Consider the following 25,056-nt stretch of genomic DNA (forward strand, 5'->3'; position numbering starts at 1 on the left):
TATATGAGCCATGAAATTACTATACAGGAAAGATCAGTCAGATGATCATGTATGTTTCGGTCCAATGATACTCAACACTTTAAGGGTCCCTCAGTTCCATTGATTTCCTGCAGAAGGAAGCAACTCTTTTAAATAAATACTCGAGAATTATCAATTAATAATGTATGTATCGATGTTGAGTGCTAAATTGCTAACCTTGTCTGCGATTACTACACCATTTGAAATTTCCAGTTTCACTCTATACTTGGCTCTATTGGTCACTTTTCCTTGTTGCAATATAAGGTGGATGTGTTTCAATACCTAAAAAACCCTACATTTGCTTAAATTTAGCAGGAAATATGTGATTGCTCAAAATAAAAATTGCAAATAGGCTAATGACATATGAAGTATTTTGCAAATGGAAGTTGTTAATTGCACATCAGTTAACTGGATTGGACTTTTTTTATCAGACAACAGACAAATTGCACATCAGTCAACTGGATTGGACACACAGGACAGTTCATAATCATCTCATTTCCAATGTGTAGACACCTACTTTTGGCCTCTTGTCCCAAAAAGAAGTGCGATGATGTTACAAAAATCCGTTCTTCATGTTAGATCAAAGTTGAAATGTTTATGGACTATGAAAAGAATTATGAAGTAAGTTAAAACCCATATTTGAAACCAATTTATCTTAGAGCCTTGTATGATTACTAATTAGGCCTAAAACATGTTCATACATGTTTAAGCTTGATTAATAACGGACCCAAATGCGTCAAATGCAATGATTGGATCCAATGGAACCTACATTGTTGAAAAAGCGAGCAAAACAGTTGAAACAAACATTAAATTCCTATGAAAGTCCTATACAGATGGATATCCCTTTCAAAGAGAATTCTAACGGTATATTATAAGCCTAATTCCGAGCCAAAACAAAGAAGTTATGATCAAAACACTAAACCGGGCCCTAAAACCGACACCCTTGCACTCTAACAGCCATAACTTTTGATCAATAAAATATTATAACCTAATTCTAACGGCATTAGAAAGTAGACATTCATAACTTTCCAATGATATCTCACACGCCTAATCCGACTTCGCAATAAAAAGTTATGGAAGTTTTAAAATCGCGTTTTCGTATAAGGCAAACCGCAAACCAGCACAACTCAATCAGTTACGCGCGCCTGGCGCGCGCGACTCATTGAGATGCGCGCAACACCCAGAGCGACACAGTCAAGTTGACTCCCTACTTGTTTCTTATAAAAAAAAAGCGTGATGACAAGATCAATTCTAATTCGAGGTCCCCCAAACAGTCAGGAATTCAAATCCTAATACACCCTAACAAGTGTAAAGTCCTAGGCTTTTAAATAGCCATGGGCATCTAAGGAAGGACCCTTTTACGATGGGATCACCCTCCTTACACAATGTATAGTATTCATATGCAAATGGCACAATTACTGGAGCTTATTACATCGAAGGGTGGCAATAGAGATCCGGAGAGGCAAGGTCTGATAGACAACTTTCAACTTTCCTTAATGTTTTTCATAAAAAATCTTGCAATGAAAATCTGGGGATGAGGTGTTTTGAGAGCAATTTAATTTGAATAAACTAGCAAATATCAACAGATAAAAAAATAAGGTTATTACCTTGAGAGCAATTTCAGCACCAAACCACATATCTCTTGTCACCTTAAATCAATCTAGCTCAGTGGTACAGGTTTAAACGTAAACTGGCTAAAGAAGTTGCTGACCTGCTCATACGAACATTTAATTTTAACTAAGAACCTAAAACCATCAAAAATCAAAGAACTTTCCTGAAGTGGGGTTGATTTTAGCCCGGTTCTTTATCACAAAGCCATTAACAACAGTGTACAGATCCAACTGTAGTAAACCAAATAACATTGTAAAACATGTCATGTATTAGAATACAAATTAGTAACATTTCTAATTGTAGGTTAAGTAACCTGGACAAGGAGCAAATCGTGATCGAGCAAGGCACATTTATACCAATAGCATTACCAAAGAACTGTTGCAAAAACAGAAGCGTTTGTTTTAATATGTACTCTCCTGGTACTAATACATACAAATAAGATCTTTAATGCAAAATTAGTACCTTAATTGCAGCACCAGTAGCTGTTTCTAGTTAAAGAACCTGAACTCCATCAACAACCTGTAAGAAAGAATAGCTTATAGAAATGATCTATAACAAATTTCCAAATTACCACACCGTACTTACAAGTTGTTGGTGTTGAAAATTTTGAACTTCTCAATTGACTTGAAATCATTGACCTGATTTGTAAAAGAAGAATCATATGTAATCATTTACAGTCATCAACATTGTAAAATGAGCTTCTCGATCGGAAACATAAGTCACTTTGACATGTATAGGAGGGCATCATGTATATGAGGACCAGTAAAACCTGCACTACTTGGGTCCTACAGTTGGTATTAGAGCCGGAATTTAATTTATCACAATATAGAGTCGAGTAGTGGTAGTTTAATGGTTAAATTGACATCAACTAATTATTCAATTTGGATACCTATGATGGAAGATTTGTTATATTGTAAAGACTTACATGAACCAAAAGAAACAACCACAAAGACAAATGGTAGCATTGTTAAACCAACAAAACCTGAAAAGATGGATGATAATGATTAGGTAAAGTTGAAAAGGAAGACTTTAGGGACTATTAGACAATGGATTGATATTAGCATATTCAACGATGTATCACACGAGTCCGACCCATATGATTTGTTAAAGAAACTTGAAGGTCTTTATGAAAGGAAGACCGCACATAACAAAGCTTCATTGATTAAGAAACTTGTTAATTTGACATTGAAGGGTGAAATACAATTCATCATTTTCTGAGCATCTTAATGACTTTTAGGATATTATTAACAAGTTGACTAATAAAGATTGTTCTTGATGATGAATTGTAGGCTTTGTTCTTATTGAGTTCTTTGCCAGTTAGGAAACTTTGGTTGTGACTATGAGTAACTCTACTTCGAAAGGTGTGATATCATTGGATGTGATAAAAAAAAAACACATTCAATGAAGAAATCAGAAGAAAGGAGATGGGAGTTGATAATTCACAAGCTCTTATGTTGAGAACAACGGAAGAGGCAAGAGTAGGGGTCCCAAAGGCCATGATAACTCAAGGATTAGGTCCAAATCAAGTATTGGAAGAAATGTGACTACATGTAACTACTGCAAGAAGACAACCTGATCATATCAAGAAGTATTGTTTCCGTTTGAAAAAGGAACAAAGAAAGAAGAATGATTCACATAAAGAGGAAGATGATAAAAAACACTGCAGCAACTACTTCTAAGTGTGATGATGAGGTCACTTTGATTTGTGCAACCATTGAGTGTCATCATGTTGTCAGTTCAGACACATAGTGGCTTGTAGATATAGGGGCTTCATACCATTGTGTTCCTAGGAGAGAGTACTTCATGAACTACAAGTCAGGTGACTTTGGTAGTGTGAAGATGGGAAATCAGAGCTCAACAAGCATTGTTGGGTTAGGTGATATTCGTGTGAAGATAAGTGTTGAATACGTGCTTACATTGAAGAATGTGTGCCATATTCCATATCTACCCCTTGATTAGTTGTCTTCTAATGTTATTGATTTAGAGGGCTTTCGACATACATTTGGTGATGGTAACTGGAAGTTGTCTAAGGGTTCGATGACGGTTTCTCGAGGCGAGTTGTGTTGCTCTTTGTATAAGACATACTTGACTATATGTATTGGTGAGTTGAATGTAGTTGAAGAGAAGAATTCTCCTAATTTGTGGCATTAAAGATTAGGACATATGAGTGACAAGGGATTGAAACTTTTAGCAGGTAAATTATTGATTCATGTTGATAAAACAGTTTCTCTTGACCCTTGTGATCATTGTTGGCAGGAAAGTAGCATAAACCTTCCTTTTCTAGGAAGTCTACTAGAAAGCAAACAAAGTTGGATTTAGTACACTCCGATGTTTGTGGTCCCATTGAAATTGAATCTCTTGGTGGCAATAGATATTTTTCACTTTCATTGATGATGCTACTCGAAAAACTTGGGTGTATATGTTGAAGACAAAAGTCCAAGTGTTCGAGGTCTTCCAGTAATTTCATGCCATGGTAGAAAGAGAGACAAAAAAGAAAGCTAAAGCGTCTTCAAGCTAATAATGGTGGTGAGTATACTTCGAAAGAGTTCAAGTATTATTTCTCACAGCATGGCATTAGACATGAGAAGACAGAGCCCGGTACACCACAACACAATGGAGTTACAGAAAGGATGAACATAACCATTGTGGAGAAAGTGAGATGTATGCTTAGAATGTATGATCTTCCTAAGACATTCTAGGCTGAAGCACATTGTGTCGCGTATTTGATCAACCATTCTCCATTAGTTTCTCTTGGACTTGAAATTTCTCATAGAGCATGGAAGGGGTGTGATCCTTCATATTCACACTTGAGAGTCTTTGGGTGCAAGGCATTTATGCACACTACTAGAAAAGGGTCAATTCCAACCGAAAAATTATGTCGGAACCACCCCAAAATCCGTCAAAAAACCCATTTCCGACGGAATTCCGTCGTAACCGATTGTCGGAAAAGCTTTGGTAGGAAATTTGTCTTTTTCCGACAGAAATTCCGTCGGAAAATTTTCCGACAGAATTTCCGACGGAATTTTATGTCGAAGGAGGTTTTCCCGCACCAAGAAAATCCGTCGGAAATTTCCGTCAGAAGCTGTTTTTAAGAAATTAAAAAAAACGTCGCGTCACCACGGCACGGCGTATCAACCACCACCAACCACGAAATAAACAACCGCCACAACCACCCACATCAAACAACCGCCACTACACCAGCCCCTAACTAACTCCCCACCACCAGCCCACATCACCAACCCCCTAACCCGTCCCGTTCCACCACCCACACCACCAACCCTCTAACCCGTCCCGTTCCACTAGCCCACACCACCAACTCCCTAACCCGTCCCGTTCCACTATCCTACACCACCAACCCCCTAATTAACCCATCCCGTTCCACCACCCACGCTACCCGTCCCGTAACCCTAACCCTAACCTACACACACCTAAGAAAACCACCCCACCACCCACCTAAAACCACCAACGCCGCCACCACCATCAAAACAAACTATCACAACCCAAAAATTAAACAAAAAAAAAGAAAAAAAAAATCCCAACCCAACCCAACAACAGCCTACCCATCTACCCACCACTACACCCTTTTTTTTGACAAAACAAACACCTACACCCTCGCCAAACCCAGATCCACCCACCCATAACACCCAACCCTGACCGAACTTAACCTCAAACTTACGGTGGCCGGAAACCCAAAAATTATTAAAAAAATACATACATACCTTAAACTTGAATTAGCTTTGAAGTTAACCTCGAACTTGGTTTAATAAGGCCAAATTCGACAACGAAAAAACTAAATCTAGTATTTTCATGGTCGAATTTCACCTTAAACCATTACTTTGTTTTAAACCCACCACCACCGTCAGAAGGGGAGGAGGAGAGGAAATAGAAAGAGAAGATGAGAAGGCGGAGGAGGAGAGGATAGAAGGGGAGTTAGAAGAGAGGGGAGAGGAGAGGAGAGGAGAGAGAAAGAGAAAGAGAAGATGAGAGGAGATAAGAGAGGCGAACGAGAGATAGAGAGAGAGAGTGCTGAAATGAAATGGGGTGTGGGGGGTGGGGGGGAGGCCCGTGTTTTAATTAGGGTTTTCCTTTTTTATTCATTTATTTTTATTTTTTTTTTTACTAAATTTCGTCGGAAATTTACGACGAAATTTTAATCCGTCAGAAAATATACCATTTCCGACGAATTTTCCGTCGTAAATGGTATATTCTCCAACGGATTTTTCCTACGGATTTCTGTATCCGTCGGAATTGGGCTTTTTTCTAGTAGTGGCATGTGCCGAAAGATCAGAAATTGAAGCTTGATTCCAAGACTAACTCATATGTTTTTTTAGGCTATGGTGATGAAAAGTATGGTTTCAGACTATATAATCCTGAAAAGAAGAAGGTTGTGAGAAGTAGAGATGTAGTATTCTTTGAGCATGAGAAGGGAGCAGATCTTCTGTATACAAGGTATACTTCTACTTCAGAATTGTCTTTTGATACTACTGATGATGTCTCTTATCCTATAACCCCTATAAATCAGCCAACAGATGAGAATGTTGAGGAGAATCATGAAGATGTTGGTAAGGTACAACCTGATGGTCATGTACCAGTTCATGATGATGACGGTTTTCATGATGATGATTGTGTTGATCTTGACGAGTCTTCATCAGATGAGGAAGAAGTTCATGATGAAGAGATTCATGAGCAGGGCGAGCAATTTACCCCTCAACTTGAGGATGCACAGGTTCGAAGGTCAACCAGAGAGCGCAAACCTTCAACAAAGTATCAAAGCTCAGAGTTCATTTTACTCACTGAGGATGGAGAGCTAGAAAACTATCAAGAAGTGTTGTCTCTTGAATAGAAATATCTTTAGCTTGATGCAATGAAGGAAGAAATAGAGTCCTTACAGAAGAATGAAACATATGAGGTGTTGAAGCCTCCCAAGGGCAAGAAAGTCTTGAAAAGCAGATGGGTTTTCAAGAACAAGAAATGCGAAGCGCAAAGCCAGACTAGTGGTAAAGGGATGTAACTAGAAAATGGGCATTGACTTTGATGAGATCTTTTCTCCTTTTGTCAAAATAACTTCTATTAAAAATGTGTTAGGATTAGCTGCAAGTCTTGATCTTGAGTTGGAGCAGCTTGATGTTAAAACTGCCTTTTTCATGGTGACTTGCATGAAGAAATTTACATGGAGCAACCTAAAGGATTTGAAGAGAAAGGGAAAGAAAAGCTTGTTTGCAAACTGAAAAAGAGTCTTTATGGGATTAAACATGTACTAAGGCAATGGTACAGGAAATTTGATTTGTTTATGACAAGCAATGGTTATAAACGAACTTCAGCCGACCCTTGTGTGTATTTTTTAAAGTTCCCTAATGGTAACTTCATCATCCTTCTTTTAATCAAGCTGCTCCAACTCAAGATCAAGACGCAGCTAATCCTAGCACAATTCTAATAGAAGTCATTTTGACAACATGAGAGAAGATCTCATCAAAGTCAATTCCCTTTTTCTGGTTGCATTCATTTACCACCTGTCTAGCTTTGCGCTTCACTATTTTCTCACCATCTTTATTTTTCTTGAAAACCCACCTGTTTTTCAAGACTTTCTTGCCCTTAGGAGGCTTCAGAAACCATAAGTTTCATTCTTCTATAAGGACTCTATTTCTTCCTTCATTGCATCAAGCCACAAATCTTTCTTCAAAAGACAAAACTTATTGATAGTTTTCTAGCTCTCCACCCTCAGTGAGTAGAATGAAATCTGAGCTTGGATACTTTGTTGAAGGTTTGCGCTTTCTGGTTGACCTTTGAACCTATGTATCCTCAAATTGAGGGGTAGGTTTCCCCTCCTGCTCATGAATCTCTTCATCATAAACTTCTTCCTCATATGATGAAGACTCATCAATATGAACACCATCATCATCATGAATTGGTACATCACCATCAGGTTGTACCTTACCAACATCTTCATGATTCTTCACAATATTCTCATATGCTAGTTGATTTACAAGAGGTATACGAGAAGAGGCATCATCAGTAGTATCAAAAGAAAATTCAGAAGTAGAAGTATACGTTGTACTCAGAAGATCTGCACCCTTCTCATGCTCAAATAATACTACATCTCTGCTTCTCACAACCTTCTTCTTTTCAGGATCATATAGTCTTAAACCATACTCTTCATCACCATAGCCGACAAAAACACATGGGTTAGTCTAGGAATCAAGCTTCGATCTCTAATCTTTTGGCAAATGCATAAATGTCTTGCATCTAAAGACTCTCAGGTGTGAATATGAAGGATCACACCCCTTCCTTGCTCTATCATGAATGTCAAGTCCATGAGGAACCGATGGAGAACAGTTAATCAAATATACCGCACACTAAAGTGCTTCAGCCTAGAATGTCTTAGGAAGATCAGACATTCTAAGCATACATCTCACTTTCTCCACAATGGTTCTGTTCACCCTTTCTACAACTCCATTGTGTTGAGGTGTACCGGGCTCTGTCTTCACATGTCTAATGCCATGCTATGAGCAATAATACTTGAACTCTTTCAAAGTATACTCACCACCATTATTAGTTTGAATACATTTTAGCATTCTTTCGGTCTCCTTTTCTACCATGGCATGAAACTTCTTGAAAACCTCAAACACTTGGCCTTTTGTCTTCAACATATACACCCAAGTTCTTTGAGTAGCATCATCAATAAAAGTGACAAATATCTATTGCCACCAAGAGATTCAATTTCAATGGGACCACAAACATCAGAGTGTACTAAATCCAACTTTATTTTCTTTCTAGTAGACTTCGTAGAAAAGGAAGGTCTATGCTGCTTTCCTGCCAACAATGATCACAAGGGTCAAGAGAAACCGTTTTATCAACAGGAATCAATGATTTACATGCTAAAAGTTTCAATCCCTTGTCACTCATATGTCCCAATCTTTGATGCCAAAAATTAGGAGAATTCTTCTCTTCAACTACATTCAACTCACCAGAACATATAGTCAAGTATGTCTTATACAAAGAGCAACACAACTCGCCTTGAGAAACTGTCATCGAACCCTTAGACAACTTCCACTTACCATCACCAAATGTATGTCGGAAGCCCTATAAATCAAGAACGTTAGAAGACAACTAATCAAGGGGTAGATATGGAATATGACGCACATTCTTCAATGTAAGCACGTAATCAACACTTATCTTCACATGAATGTCACCTAACCCAACAATGCTTGCTGAGCTCTGATTTCCCATCTTCACACTACCAAAGTCACCTGACTTGTAGTTTATGAAGTACTCTCTCCTGGGAACACAATGGTATGAAGCCCCCTGCATCTACAAGCCACTCTGTGTCTGAACTGACAACATGATGACACTCAATGGTTGCACAAATCAAAGTGACCTCATCATCACTCTTAGAAGCTGTTGTTGTAGTGTTTTTATCATCTCCCTCTTTCTGTGAATCATTCTTCTTTCTCTGTTTGTTTTTCAAACAAAAACAATACTTCTTGATATGAACATGCTTCTTGCAGTAGTTGCATGTAGTCACATTTCTTCCATCACCGGATTTGGGCCTTCTCCTTGAGTTATCATGGCCTTTGGGACCCCTACTCTTGCCTCTTCCTCTGTTCTCAACAACAAGAGCTTGTGAATTATTAACTCCCATCTCCTTTTGTCAGATTTATTCATTGAACATGCTCTCTTTGATCACATCCAATGATATCACACCTTTCGGAGTAGAGTTACTAATAGTCACAACCAAAGTTTCCCAACTGGCAAGGAACTCAATAAGAACAAAGTCTGCAATTCATCATCAAGAACAATCTTCATAGTAGTCAACTTGTAAATAATATCCTAAAAGTCATTAAGATGCTCAAAAAATGATGAATTGTATTTCCACCCTTCAATTTCAAATTAACAAGTTTCTTAATCAATGAAGCTTTGTTATGTGCGGTCTTCCTTTCATAAAGACCTTCAAGTTTCTTCCACAAATCATATGGGTCGGATCCCTGTGACACATGGTTGAATATGCTAATATCAATCCATTTTCTAATAGTCCTTAAAGGAGGCCTTCTAAAGGGAGGTTTGACAGGTACTTGTATATACATATCAAGGGGCATTTGAGACATTTCTCATGGAATTTACCCATCTCTCTCCTCCTTTTCTCTCACCCCCACGTGCTGAATTTAAGTGTACCACTTGATAATTAATAGTATCACTAGGTGATCAAATAGTATCATTGAACATTCAGTAGTACTATATATTCATTCAATGGTACTATATATTCATTTAGTGGTACCAACTACGCATAGAATTAATATCACTACATAGTCAATGATATTATATAAGCTTCTAGTGGTACATTTAAAAACTGGTCCCACTTGCCAATCTCTCTCCTCATTTCTCTCACCCCCATGTGCTTACAATACTTTTTAATATTTTTAAGGTTTGATATGTATTTGGAAATACATATCAAACCTTCATTAGTACTTCCTCGTCCTTAAAGTCTTCCTTTTCAACTTTACCCAATCATTATCATCCATCTTTTTAGGTTTTGTTGGTTTAACAATGCTACCATTTATCTTTGTGGTTGTTTTTATTGGTTCATGTAAGTCTTTACAATATAAAAAATATTCCATCATAGGTCTCCAAATTAAATAATTAGTTGGTTTTAATTTAACCACGAACTACCACTAGTCGACTTCATACTGTGTCAAATTAAATTCCGGCTTTTATACCAACTGTAGGACCCGAGTAGTATACACAACACCCACTAGGATCTACTCCAAGACTATCAACCAAGATCAACAATCCCAATTCACCACAAATAGTCAAGAAAATAGTTCATCCAGCATATAACCATATGGATAGCAAATTGGTAGCAATAAAACAGAAATGTAAAGCAAATAACGCACAGAACTTTTACGTGGAAAACCCCTTCAATGTGGAGTAAAAACCACGAGACGTGAGGTGTTTACCCTTTATTCTCTTAATATGATAAAATTGAGGGGAAAATGAACTTAATTCTGTTCACAACAATTACAACCCACAAAGAACATCATACCATAGGAGATTAACAAGAAGAAGAGCAAAAGTGAGTAATATCCAATGATGCACGGGTACGCCAGACTTGAGCCGTCTCCCTTACCGGGGACGGGTACGGTACGGGTACGGCCCTGATACGTCCCCATGGCGTCCCCTTGATTTTGGGTACGGGAATGCTTTTTGGATACGGGTAGGATCAGATCTGGGGACGTTTTGGGGACGTTTTGCCAAGATTTTGCCGTTAATGATTCGTTGGAAGAGTAACCACCCAAAAATCAAAGCCAACCCATTAAAAAAAACATCTTTTACTTACCCAATTCGATTAGTCTGGAAATAAAACCCTAAAATTGATGAAGGTCGTTAATGATTCGTTGGAAGAGTAACCACCAGCGACACCTACAGCCGACACTAGCGACCGGAGGCCAGCAACGAAGTTTTGTTCTCACTCTTCCTAGCTCCTCTTTCACTTTTTTTTTCCCTTTTCTTTTCTTCATGTTAAATCTGATTGAAGTTTTTTTTTTTGAACAATTAAGTTTTGGTTTTTTTTCCTTCTTTTTAGTTTATAGTTTTTCTTTTTTGTTTCAATTCGTGGTAGCCACAGCCCACAGGTTAGTATTTAGTAGGTGATTTTGTTTTTATTTTTTCTTTTTTAATCTTGAATCCTAGCTCTTATTTTATTTGGAGATTGCAACCTAAGCCAGATTTGAAAAACAGTTTGATCGTTGAAGCTTGAATCGACCTCTCTTATTTGTGTTGTTTAAGACATTGAATTAAGTACTATGTAGTTTCTCTTTTAATGTGTGTTGTATGATTTTTTTAAAATAATTTATTGATTTATAGATTTTTTTTTGCCGTACCCGGTTTTTGAAATTATGATTTTTCCGTATTCCGTCCCTGTACCCGTACCCGTTTTTGTACCCATATCCGTTTTTGTACCCGTATACGTATCAGTGCAACCTAGGTAATATCACCAAAACGTAGGTTTCCGTCCAGAAGAAATTTCGGACGAACCAGAGCTTTAATCAACGATCCCGCCGTTCAAATAGAGGCCTTATATGTCCTCAACAAGTTGTCAAAATTTCAACACGATCCAACGGTTGAATTTCCGGCAACGAACAATTTTCTGGAAGCTGTTCCTAAATAACCTGAAGCACTTTTTGAAACCCTTGCCTCTCCTTTCCTCCCTCCCCCCTCCCCCTCCTAATTTTCTTGTGTATCACTTGCTGTACCAGACACCTCATTTTGGTTGACTTTAAAATACCCAAAAAAAAAAACCTTGTAAAGCTTCCAAAGGAAGCCACTAAATAAAGTCCAACATGGACTACACACATGAGACAAAATTTTGGGCTTCTCCAAAAATAAACCTGCACAAATTTATAAAACTTATGCTCAAAAGTGGATTGGAGGCCTGGAGCTCAACACAGCCCATGGTAGTTACTAGACCTCCATTGAACTTCAACACCACAAGTTTATCTAAAAGCTCCTTAGTCTTTGCCTCATCTACAAATCAATTCAACCACAATATTATTGATTGATCCACACAATTAAACGTCTCGAAGTCAATACAACTAAATTAATCTGTATCTACCTTTCGAAAACGGTGATAGTGTCATACGCAACAACAATATCATCAGTAGGAGTCTTAATTTTGCTCCAGTCAACCTTAGCTTCTTCACTTCAAAAATTTCCAATTATTCTCCGAAATTAAAACGATCAATGTTTAGGGTATTTTTACCCTAGACATGTGGACCAATGAGAGCTCCCCACGTGTCGAGCTCAGGATGGCCCATGTGGCCCAACATCCTCTTGACACGTGGACCACTGAGAGGTCGCCACGTGTCGAGCTTAGGATGGCCCAGGTGGCCTAGCATCCTCTTGACACTTGGTGCCCTCAGATATGTTTCCAAAATGGCGGCCTTCAAAGGCCCAGATTCCTAAAAGCGCCGTAAAACGGCGCAGCCCACCAAAATCTAGGTCAAGTGACCTAGGTAGGGGCACATTTTCCAACGACCCTATAAATAGGGAGATATTTCCCCACTTTGGGGGACACATACAATCATTTATTACACCCTTATTCTCTCATATCAGAGAAAGACCTGAGCTTGGAATCCGAGCAGATCCCTACCTAAATTTCCGTTCTCTCTATTCCGTTTCAAGTTACTGACTTGTGCGTCGGAGGCGGAGCACCACCCAACCGGTGTCTCCGTTCGTTTTGCAGGTACAACTCACTGCGGATCAATTTTCGTGTTGTAACTCTCCCAAGGGACAAAAACACCCAAAACATTTGGTGCCGTCTGTGGGGAGAGTACCTCGAAGATGGTTCAAGAGTCTGTACCACCCCCTAACCGTCTGGGTGAAGACCTAGAAGTTTTTACAGACCATGAGGAGGATGAAGATCCTCAGGTCGAAGCTTTTACAGCCAAAGACGGCTCTCTCAGAACTAAACGCATCCGGCCTAGAGACACTCTGGAGCGGGGTGCCTCCCAGGCGGGTCCAAGTCGACCCTCTGGGCAGCCAGAAGGGGCAACCCAAATGGCAGCTAGATCAGTCCCTGTCACCCGAGACGAACTCATGAGGTTCATGACGAGTTTCAAGGGTGAAATCGCAGAGCTGATCACCAAGAGTCGGGCTGGTCCAAGTAAAGGCCAGTCGGCAAAGAATACTCCTCTAGATAAGGGGAAGTCAGTCAGAAACCGGCAGCCCACTCCCCATCCAAAGGAGAAGGCAGCCGGGACCATTGATTGGTCAAAAATTCTCCTCCCTGGGAGAAAAACCAACAACACTCGCCGGCCTCAGCAGCCGGTGAGAAGCAAAAAATCAACTATTGATGCCCGGGAGTTCATCAACCGGAAGAGAAACCAATCGCTGTCTGAGTCGGCTTCAACGTCGAACTTTCCAGACAGCTTCAACGACATTTCTGCAGGGAGCGCACCCTCCTTGCATGAGAGTCAGACAGGCGGTAATACCGTCCATTCTGGCCCTCATATGATTGGAGTTGTCCCGTATGTGCCTACTCAGGCTTACGGGCAGTATCCTCCTCACTTCATGCAGCCAGCCTTCTTTGGGGGTGAGGCGGCATATCCAAATGTCCAACCATTGGACTGGCAACTTCGTCTGCTGCGCCTGGGTGAACAACCTTCTGCGTTCACTCGAGAGATAACCAAGGCGGCTCAGCCGACCAAGGTTAAGAATGTGTTGGTTGGTACCTATGATGGTACCACCAATCCGGAAGACCACCTCATGGCTTACACCAACCTCATGTATCTGCAGGGGTTGGATGATGCCACTTAGTGTCGATGCTTCCCGACTACATTGAAGGGCATTGCCCAACAATGGTTTGACAACCTGCCAGTCGGGTCCATAGACAGCTTCAGGAAGCTTGCCTTCCTGTTTGCTTCCAACTTCTCAATGAACATCCCTACTAAGAAAACAAGCCTTGATTTGAGCATTGTTAAGCAGGGAGAGAGAGAAGGGTTGCGCTCATATGTCAGGCGATTCAACCTGATCAGAATTCAGATTCAGGGACTGTCTGATGAGGTAGCTTTTACAGACTTTTTTAAAGGTATGAGAGACGGGTCGACCTTTAAGACCTAGTCAGAAAAGAGGCTTTCACCCTACAGGCTGCCCTGAGGGAGGCGGAAAGCTATATTCAAGCTACCAATCTCTGCTCGCCTGGTAGCCAGTTGGACTCTAAGAAGTCTGACAAGCAGAAAGACAACCGACCTGCTCAGCCGGCTAAAAAGAAAGAAGAGAGCAAGAAGAGAAAGGAGGTCTGGGCGGTTAGTGATTCTGACCAGCCGTCCCAGAAGAAGAAAAAAGAATTTAAACCGTACGTCCCAAAGTACGAGTTTAACAAGGACTGCAACTCCATCCTCATGGAGATAAAGGACCGGATGTCCCTTGAGAAGCCGAATCCAATGAAAAGTTCCGTTCAATCCAGGAACAAAAATAAATTTTGCCAATATCATGAGGAAGTTGGCCATGACACCAACGACTGCTTCAGCCTACAGCGAACGTTGGACCGTCTGGCTGACAAGGGGATGCTGAAGTCCTATATTTCTAAGTCCCCAGCCGGGGCAAAAAAGAAAAACAAGGGTTGGTCCTCCAAGACTACCCCCCAGCCTGCTAGTAGTTCGGATACCGACAAGGAGCCGGTTTACACTATAGCAAGCGGGTTTTCATGTGGTGGCCCTACCATCAGGGGCACCAAGAGCCATCTTCGAAAGATGAACAAAGATGATGATGAGCAGGCAGAAGCCAGCTCCTCCTTCCCAGACGTCTTGATCACTGAGAAGGACAAGGGAAGCGTCCGCCGCCCGCATGATGACCCGGTGGTCATTGAATGTAAGGTTGCCAACCAGCTGGTTGGACAAATCCTTATTGACACCGGCAGCTCATCAGACATCATCAGTCTCCGGTGCCTGCAGAAGCTGAGATACAATATCAGCAGCATGCATCCGGTCACCCACCCCTTGGTAGGTTTTGGGGGTGGGATGGTTTACCCAGCCGAAAGAATTGACTTACCCATCCGGCTGGGAGAGAAGGGCCAAGGGCGACATATCGTCGTCAGGTTCTTGGTCGTTGAGGAGTTGACCGCCTACAACATTATCCTTGGAAGGCCAACCCTCAATGTAGCCAAGGCAGTAATCATCCCATCTCTCATGCTCATCAAGTATGAGAAGGATGATGGCACTGTTGGTTCCCTGAATGGGGATCAGAAGACGGCTCGTGAGTGATACCTCTCAGCCGTCAGGGACACTGTAACCCCAGGCGTCCAGGAACCAATAGACCTTGACAATGTCAATGATGCCGATCCAGCACCTGCCCCACCAGCAGCCGGCAAGAAAAGAAAGGCACCTGTGCTGGTGGAGGTGAAGAAGGAGAAAAAATAGCAATCACTGACCGGTGAGCGGTCTGATGAGCTTCGTCCCCAGCCGGCTAGAGAAAGCGTTGATCTCGTTCTGGATGATAGCCGTCCAGAACGTACTGTTAAGGTTGGGACGGTTGCTCATGCTACTTTGGGTGCAAACTTGCACCTCCTACTGAAGGAATTCAAAGACATCTTTGCCTTTGAAGTGGAAGAGATGCCAGGCGTCATCTCGGATATTGTTGTCCACAAACTTGTCGTGGACCCCAAAAAGAAGCCCATCCGACAAAAGAAAAGAAACCACGGCGAGGAAAGAAGTCAGGCGGCAGCTGCCGAAGTCAAAAAGCTGCTAGACGCCAGGTTCATTCGGCCTTGTAATTTTCCCGACTGGGTGGCCAATGTGGTCCTTGTTAAGAAACCGAATGGGATCTGGCGCATGTGTGTTGATTATACAGACCTCAACAAGGCGTGTCCAAAGGACAGTTATCCGCTTCCAAAGATCGACAGTCTGGTCGACTCTACAGCCGGTCACGCCTTGATGAGTTTTATGGATGCCTACTCCGGCTTCCATCAGATACCCCTGTGGAAGAAAGATCAAGAGAAGACGACCTTCGTCACTGATCAGGGGCTATTCCGTTACACAGTGATGACGTTTGGCTTGAAAAATGCGCCGGCTACATTCCAACGGATGATTAACACTGTCTTTGTAAATCAAATTGGGAGGAATGTAGAGGCATACATTGATGACATGATAGTCAAATCCAAACAGCAGACGGATCACCTTGCTGATCTCCGAGAAACTTTCACCACACTCAGGCGGCATAAGGTCATGTTAAATCCTAAGAAATGAGTCTGGGATGTTTCTCGGATTCCTGATTGATCAAAGGGGGATAGAGGCTAACCCTGAGAAGATACAGGCGGTGATTGACATGAAGTCACCCCGCACTGTCAATGAAGCGCAGAGACTAACCGGTTCCCTGGCTGCTTTGGGGAGATTCCTCAGCCAGTCAGGTGACAAATGCCTTTACTTCTTCCAAGCAATCAGGAAGAAGACCAGATTTGAATGGGGGGATGAGGCTGAGGCAGCCTTTCAACGGTTGAAGGAACACCTCCACTCTTTGCCAAGACTTGTTAGTCCATTGCCTAGGGAGGTGTTATACATGTACTTAGCTGTCTCAGACCATGCCCTCAGTGCCGTCCTCCTTGCTGAGAGAGACGGTGTTCAGCTTCCGGTCTATTTCATTAGCCATGTCTTAAAAATGCTTAGCTCCGGTACCCCATGGTAGAAAAATTTGGCCTTGCTCTGTATATGACTTTCAAGAAATTGAAGCCATACTTTCTGGCTCATCCGGTGGTAATCTACACCGACCAGCCCCTCAAGCGGCCAATGTCTACTTTGGAATCATCCGGAAGAATGTTGAAATGGGCTATTGAAATGCAAAGTGTTGAAATCACTTTCGAACCTAGAAAAGCTGTGAAAGGTCAGGCGCTTGCCGACTTCATTGTTGAAATGACCCGACCGGTGCAACCGGAAAATCTTGACCAGGTTTGGAAAGTGTATGTAGACGGAAGCTCAACAAAGAACGGCTGTGGTGCAGAAATTATATATGAGTCCCCAGAGGGGGACAAATTTGAATATGCACTGCGGTTTAAGTTTCAAGCCTCAAATAATGAGGCGGAATATGAAGCCCTGCTAGCCGGTATTCGCATGTGTAGGGCAGCAGGGGCAACGAAGATTGACGCCTACTCTGATTCACAGTTGGTCGTTAGACAGTATGAGGGAACATATGAGGCAACTCATCCGGCTACGATCAAATATCTTCAGGCAGTCAAAGAAGAGACTGGGGCACTTGAGGAATTCCGTCTGAATCAAGTGTCCAGGTCCGATAACAACCAGGCGGATGCCTTGTCCAAATTGGCTTCATCCGCCTGCTGTGATACTCCTCGGTCGGTCTTTTGGTAAGTTCTTGAAAAAAGAAGCATACATGAAGAGCCCATTGGAACCTTAGACCGAAGCTCCACTTGGATGGATGCCATCCGGGCTTATCTTTCAGACGGCACGCTCCCTAATTCACCACAGGAAGCAGCCGTCCTGAAAAAGCGAGCTGCAAGCTTCGAGTTGAAAAATGGAGAACTCTTCAAAGCAGGATTTCTTAAACCTCTGTTGAAGTGTGTCACCCAGAAAAAGGGAAGGAAGTTCTCGAAGACTTGCACTCGGGATTCTGCGCCTCTCATATAGGCGGCAGGTCCCTAGCCGTCAGAGCCAAACGACATTACTTTTGGCCCACTCTTGAGGCAGACGCCAAGGAGTTGGTGAAAGAATGCGACAAGTGCCAAAAATTTGGCAAACTCATTCACCGACCTGCCACTGATCTGACGGCCATCCACAGCCCAATCTCGTTTGCAAAATGGGGCATGGACATTCTAGGTCCTTACACGCCTGCTCCAGGCGGAAAGCGCTACATCTTGGTGGCTGTGGATTACTTCACCAAGTGGGTGGAGGCTGAGGCGGTCAAAAACATCAAGACCTCAGACGTAATTTCCTTCATTTGGAAGAACATTATCACCCGGTATGGGGTACCTATGTCTATGGTGTTTGATAATGGTCCTCAGTTTGAGACGCCTCAGCTAAAAACTTGGTTGGGAGATCAGGGGATCTCAAGCTATTTTGCATCTGTTGGCCGGCCCCAAGCAAACGGCCAAGTTGAAGCCTTCAACAAACTCATCTCAGACGTCATTAAGATAGAAAGAGTCGGTGACCTATGGGAAGAAGAATTAATCCATGTCCTATGGGCCATCCGGACAACAGCGAAAGGGGCAACCGGAGAGACCCCATTTCTTATGGTATACGATGCTGAAGCTGTTTTGCCCATTGAGCATTATGAGCCGACTCTCGGAGTTATGCTCTATGATGAAGAGGCAAATTGGGAGGCCATGCGGCTGGCATTGGACTCCCTCCCGGAGCGTAGGGGCAATGCTGTCCTGCGCCATGAGATATACCGTCTGAGGATGACCAGAGACTATAACAAGAGAGTGCACAAACGTCCTCTTAAAGTGGATGACTTTGTGTTACGGAAAATGGAGGCAAGTGGTAGGGCCAATGAGCTGGGAAAGCTAACTCCCAATTGGGAAGGCCCCTACCGGATTTATGAAGAAGTAAGGGATGGCACCTACCGCCTGGAAACCCCAGACGGCAGGCGTCTGCCTAGAACTTGGAATGTAGACAATCTAAAAAAGTACTACTTCTGAGATTGTAAACTTTTTGTAAACAGTAAGTCAATTAATGAAGATTCAGACTTTGTTTGCAAAATTGAGTTATTACTTAATTATCCATCCGGGTAATACCCAGGCGGATTTTTCTTTGCCTAACTAAGTTTGACACTTAGTAAAGGTTACATCTGTTGGACCGCCTGGGTAATACTCGGATCCCTTGTTCATTTAAATTTAATACTTTGTTTATTCAACTGCCTGATCATCCGCCTGGGTAATACCCAGACGGACCCGCTTGTTTAAAAAACTAAAGTTTGATACTTAGTGTAAAACTAATACTAACTAAAAACTAAGCACAAAAATGTTTAGTGGCTATACAACCGGTCTCAAACAAGACCTGAGGCTAAAAAGCCGGATGGTTGCTCATTTTATAAAATCGCATGTCCCACCATGGACAAAGGTGTCCAGCGACACCCCTCCGGGTGCAATCGTCGCAGAGAACAGACTATGTCAGTTCTATGTACCAATGCAGACGGCAAAAATTAAACGACCAAATTGGCCAACTCATAGCCGTCTGACCAAAATAGCCTATGAAGAGCGAACAAGTTTCCAGATACCGGATTCCCATATGCATCAGTCGGTCATTGGTAGAAATTCATACTTGGGTTATTTATTCCAAAGTTGCACTCACTTCCCCTATTGGGGCAAAGGATTGTGTAACGGCTACGCGTTAACCCCAGACGGAATTTAACCGCCTGGGTAAGAAGCTTAAAGCACCCGCTTTTATGGCCGGCTGTGCACTTGGTTTGGGGAAATCACCATTGTGATTGATTGGCTTAGAAACACTCCATACTTCTCCAAGTATCAAGTGTTTTCAAGCCAATCAATCAGCCTGGCACTAAACCAACCGCACAGCCGCCCAGGGGCAAGAGCACCCGGTTTGCAAATTGCTGCATGCTTTTTTAAGTTAGGAAAAATACTATAGAATTGCAAACAGATGAATAAAAATTCAAATAAAAAAAAACACTCAAAAGACATATATAAAATCCGACTGAGTCGGAATACTTCATTTATATAAAATGGCACAAAGGCCAGAATAATTGTTAACCGGACACATCCGGTGTAGAAGGAAAGTGAAAATTTTAATCCAACCCCATGGTAGGTAAAAAGATACAACAGAACACGGCATGCAAGCCGGTAAACAACATAGTTGGCATACTGCCGCAGAAAAGTGGGAGGACCGCCTAAGGCTTAGGCAGAGTCTTCTCCGGCTGAGCTTGGCTGGCTTGGCCCTCTTGCTGATCATCCGCCTGCTCCTCATCATCATTAGAGACTTCATATCCCTGCTCAGAAGCCCAGTCTTTGAAGCGAGGCGGTGGAGCATCACCCAGTTGCTGTGCATCATACACCTCAGTGGCGTAATCATACCTCAGCTTATAGACTTCAAAGTCTATTTCTGGGTAAAGGAGGCCCCAGGTGATCTTCAGCCGGGCCAAGTTGTCCCGCTCATTCTCCTCGGTCAGCCGGGTCTGCTCCCGGGCCAGCTCGTCCGACTGCTTGTTGCGCAGGGTCATGAGCTCGAGCCTCAGGCGGTCATTGTCAGTCCGGAGTTGGGCATTCTCTTTGTCAGCATCCTCTAATGCCTTGAGATCATACTTGGCATCTTTCAGCTGCTTGTCAAGGTCATCAGCCCGGCTGTTAGCTTCATCGTTTGCAGCCGTTAAACTCCGGATCAGCTCCTCCTGTTTCAACTCTACTGCTTTAATCTTTAAATTACACATATAATCAGAATGTTCAGTAAAGTTGAGGTTTTCTAGGGCCCTCTGTTTGGCGTCATTTACCTCTTCTTGCTTCCGCCTGAAAGGGCCCCGGAGATTGTTCACCCTCACCATAGCCTGAATCAATAGCAGTCGGTTAAAGAGTTACTTAGTCAAATTAAAGATGAAAGACATCAAGATAGAACAACCATGTACCTCAGCCAGAGAGCCCATTATCCGGTCAAAGTCCACAACCTGCAGATCAGGTATGGATGCCTTCTCGGACCGGGTGAGGGTCCTCACCATCCGTTTTGCGAAGCCTGGAAGGTCCGGCTGGTCAGAAGTCGGACCTGCATCAAAAGTAGTGTTATATGAGATAGAAGCAGCGTAGCTGGCATTCATCCGTTGCCGGCTGCTGACGGACCCTTTTGAAGAATCAACCTTGGTCTTGATTCTCATGAAATCAAGTGGCCACGGTATTTCAGTTCCTTCCTTACCTTGAGCTTCCGGATGGGTCTCCGGCTTGTTCTCCTCCCCAGTGGTTGCCGCACCGTCTGCAACCTCTGGTGGCATGCCACCCTTTGATGTCGTTGAGGCATCCGGCGTCTTCTGCTGTTCTGAGCTTTCACTGAGCTTTTTCAGAACAGCAGGGGATTTTCCCCCAGTCGTTGCACGACCGGATTGGGCAGAGCCTTGTTTTTGGGGGGTCCTTTCTTGCGGCTTTGGCAGCCGGAGCCTTTTCCAGACCATCTCCTTGCCTTTTGAGAAGCTTGGAGAATCATAGAGGGATTCTCTTGGCGGACTCCTGAGAAAGAAGCAAATATGAGTATACCCAACCGGTATATAAAAAAATGAAAACATTAAGTCAGGCGGTCTTACCCCGCCTTTCTTGTTGTCCTTTGCCTCGACGGCTGCCTTCTTGGCAAGAGCCGCCTCCTTGCGTAATAGCGCAGCCGATTTAGCAGGAGTCTTGTCCTAGTCAACCATCTTCAGGGCTTCTTCTGCAATAACAAGAATTTCAAGTTAGAAAGATAAAAATAAAAATAACAGTTGTTCCGGGTGTGAAGTATTCTACCCCTGGAAAACATTGTGCTCAGTCCGCAGGCGGACAAAAAGCATTCATCTTTGAAGAAGTCCGGGTGGGGGATCCAGTTCTTAGGAACAATAATGTGAGTCCCATCCCCCATGGGCTCAGTTGTAGTTTCAAAAAATCCCGGCTCCATGATCTGCTCAAGGGCTTTATTAGATAGTTCTGGGAGAGGGCATTTGCGTCCAAGAAGAGCCGGCTCGGTGTTGTACCTGCGCAGTGTCCGATTGTGTCTTAGGGTGGGGGAGGAAATCAAATAAAACTTGTCCTTCCACCCGGACCATTTGGACACTTTGTCCAAAGTCATTAAATATTGGGGCAAGGTAGTCAGAGTATACCATGCCCCATGGCCGCCTGGAGCCTTGCTCAAATAGTGCATGTGAGCGAAGGCAGAGAAGCTAGGGTTCAAGTTTTGGAACTCACAGGCGGAAATGTAACTTAAAATGTTCACCCACGAGTTTGGGGTGAGCTGCCAAACCCCCAGATCGTACCCCTTCAGGATTTTCCTAATCCCGGGGTGGAGGGGGAACCGGAGGCCAGCTTTTATTACCGCCTCATAGCAGATGAAGTAGTCATCTGCATGATCAATGTCGTCCCCCCAGGCCATTACAACATCAGTCGGAGGGACAATAACTTCCCATCCCCTTCCAAAGGGATGTTTCTCCTTAAAAGCCCTGAACCCGCTGTTAAGAAGGGCAATGTTGCTCGGCAGCATCCGGGTTCTCTTTGGGTTGGGGTTGTTAGCTACTTTTGGCGGCTGCTGATAGTCAGCCGCAAACTCCCCCTGGTCAGAGCCGGAAGATTCTGCTCTTGAACCTTGGGCGGCCTCAGCATCGCCGGCTTCATTGGAGGAGGCGGCTCCCTCGCCATCCACCTCTCTTACCCCAGAGCTCCCGGATGTAGAAGGAGCCTCTTCGTCGGATCCACTCCCCTCCAAATCCCTCGGATCCTCATCCGGGAAAACCTCATCGGCTGGCACTCTCATGGTGCGCCGGCTCTTAGACCGCCTGGCCGTTTGTTTCGTTCTGGCCATTGTATCCTGCACAGACACAGAGAGGGAGGAATTCGGAGATGAGCATATTGGTTCCAACAGTCCAGAAGAGGCACCGCCTGTTCTAGACTCAGTCGTACCTGGGGATCAGCTGAGTGTCCTAGGCAGTGCCGAGTGGGTGGATTGGGAACTCATTTATGCCTTTGCTACGCTCACTCAATTACCTGTGGCGAGCAATCTAGCTATCCTTAATTTAAAATAACTGTTCTATTAAGAAAGCCGGGTATACAGGTGAAAAAATGGTATGCAAATTGAAAGGGAGAAAAGCTAAAATGGTACAGGCGGTTTCCTTGCTTTAACTCTGGAAAATCTGAAAACCGCTACAGCCGGTGAACCGGGTGATGTACTGCTAGCACTCGGAAGCTTGAAACTCGTTGATTATGCAGGCGGGAGCAGAGAAAAATCTCTCTAGAATCTCTCTTTTTCTCTCTCTAAAAAGTCAATGTAAATGTAAAGTGTGAAAATGAGGGGGGGTAACTTTCTATTTATAGAAAGTAAAATTGGGGGAAAAATTTTGATTTGAAATTCAAAATTTTACCCCGTTACTGTTCACCTATGAGAGGTGGACACGTGTCACAGGCCCCACGTGACCTGCACGTGCGACCTGTGAGGGGAAAATGTTTAGGGTATTTTTACCCTAGACATGTGGACCAATGAGAGCTCCCCACGTGTCGAGCTCAGGATAGCCCATGTGGCCCAACATCCTCTTGACACGTGGACCACTGAGAGGTCGCCACGTGTCAAGCTTAGGATGGCCCAGGTGGCCCAGCATCCTCTTGACACTTGGCGCCCTCAGATATGTTTCCAAAATGGTGGCCTTCAAAGGCCCAGATTCCTAAAAGCGCCGTAAAACGGCGCAACCCACCAAAATCTAGGTCAAGTGACCTAGGTAGGGGCACATTTTCCAACGACCCTATAAATAGGGAGATATTTCCCCACTTTGGGGGACACATACAATCATTTATTACACCCTTATTCTCTCATATTAGAGAAAGACCTGAGCTTGGAATCCGAGCAGATCCCTACCTAAATTTCCGTTCTCTCTATTCCGTTTCAAGTTACTGACTTGTGCGTCGGAGACGGAGCACCACCCAACCGGTGTCTCCGTTTGTTTTGCAGGTACAACTCATTGCGGATCAGTTTTCGTGTTGTAACTCTCCCAAGGGACAAAAACACCCAAAACAATCAACTCGCACGACAACGTAATTAAGCAAACTCAGAGTATAATTCACGATTATTATAAATTTTCTACTAAGGATTAATTGTCGCACCTAAGGTATCAAGCTACAAGGTTGATGAATTCTGATTTCTCATTCTCACTGCAATTATGAATCATAATCATCACAATAAATAAATAAATAAATCAAGAGCAATTAAAAAGGAATTAAGGGAGAGAAACCTGATTTGGTTGAGGCCGGAGATAGCAGAAGGAAGGTTCTCGAATTTCTGAGCTTCAATGGAGTTGAGTGTAACAGTTGACGCCATTGATGGAGGTTATGAAGCTTCAAATGACAAAGATAGAGGAAGAAGGAAGAGTGAGAAAGGTGGAAAGTGGAGATGAGGCGGGAGCAGAGGAATTTAAAAAGAGGGAATGATCATTTTTTGTCAAGATGAATTTGGTGCGGAAATAAAGCAATCATCAGGTTTTTATTTGTTTATTAATTTGCTCGTGGATCGCATGCTACATATTTATATATTTAGATTGATTGATATTATCCTGCAAATAACATGTTGGTGATTAAAATAGTGTTTGAAAAAACATGTTGATAATTATTATTAATTGATTAACTTAGGAAACAAAATTAGGCAATAAAAAATTGTTCGCATCAAGCTTGAAACGGTGGAATATGAGATATGCTAAATAGCCTAAATATGCAAATTAATTATGATTTTGATTGTAAACGTTATGTTATTTTCTCTAAATTAGTGATTTTATTATTGTAAATGCCGTATAACTATTATTTAATGATATTATTACTTTTCCTTATAAAAAAATAAAATCCAAACACAATGTTGGAATACATGGGAAAAAAACAAGTAATGATCTCATGAAATAGGAACAAAAAAAATTTAGTGTCTATAATTTTTTTTTTTCCATCTAGATTTAATTTTTAACATGTATTTTAATTTTTTTTATATATAATATTGGACATTTTAAGCTTGCATAAAATGATATACCTTCACAAATTAGGATTTAAATCTTAAAAATTCATTAGATTTTGACGTTTGAGTTAGATGATATCATTTTCCAGCAATTGCTTAAAATTCATTAAATCTTACTCATTCTAGTTAAAATTGTTACATGTCAGAATTTCTGCAGCTTTTCAGAGGTTGATTAGGCGCTTAAAAGATGCATTCTGGGACCTAAATAGCCTTAAACAAACCAGAAGTCCAGAAGTGTAGAGCTACTTAAGCAGTAATGCATTTACAGAAAAGA

The 25,056-nt window shown here is 42.5% G+C and overlaps 1 long non-coding RNA gene across 1 annotated transcript; it reads right to left on the reverse strand.

Annotated features, from left to right (window-relative positions):
- Nucleotides 1-1,636: 1,636 nt before the first annotated feature.
- LOC110708269 lies at nt 1,637-24,325 on the reverse strand. Its single transcript, XR_002508678.1, has 3 exons — nt 24,019-24,325; nt 2,092-2,148; nt 1,637-2,004 (listed from the first exon to the last, which is right to left on the reverse strand). It is a non-coding gene; the product is annotated as an uncharacterized LOC110708269 (long non-coding RNA).
- Nucleotides 24,326-25,056: the final 731 nt, after the last annotated feature.

The sequence above is a fragment of the Chenopodium quinoa genome, unplaced genomic scaffold (genome assembly GCF_001683475.1).
Source record: "Chenopodium quinoa cultivar QQ74 unplaced genomic scaffold, ASM168347v1, whole genome shotgun sequence".
In the NCBI taxonomy this organism is placed as follows: Eukaryota; Viridiplantae; Streptophyta; class Magnoliopsida; order Caryophyllales; family Amaranthaceae; genus Chenopodium; species Chenopodium quinoa.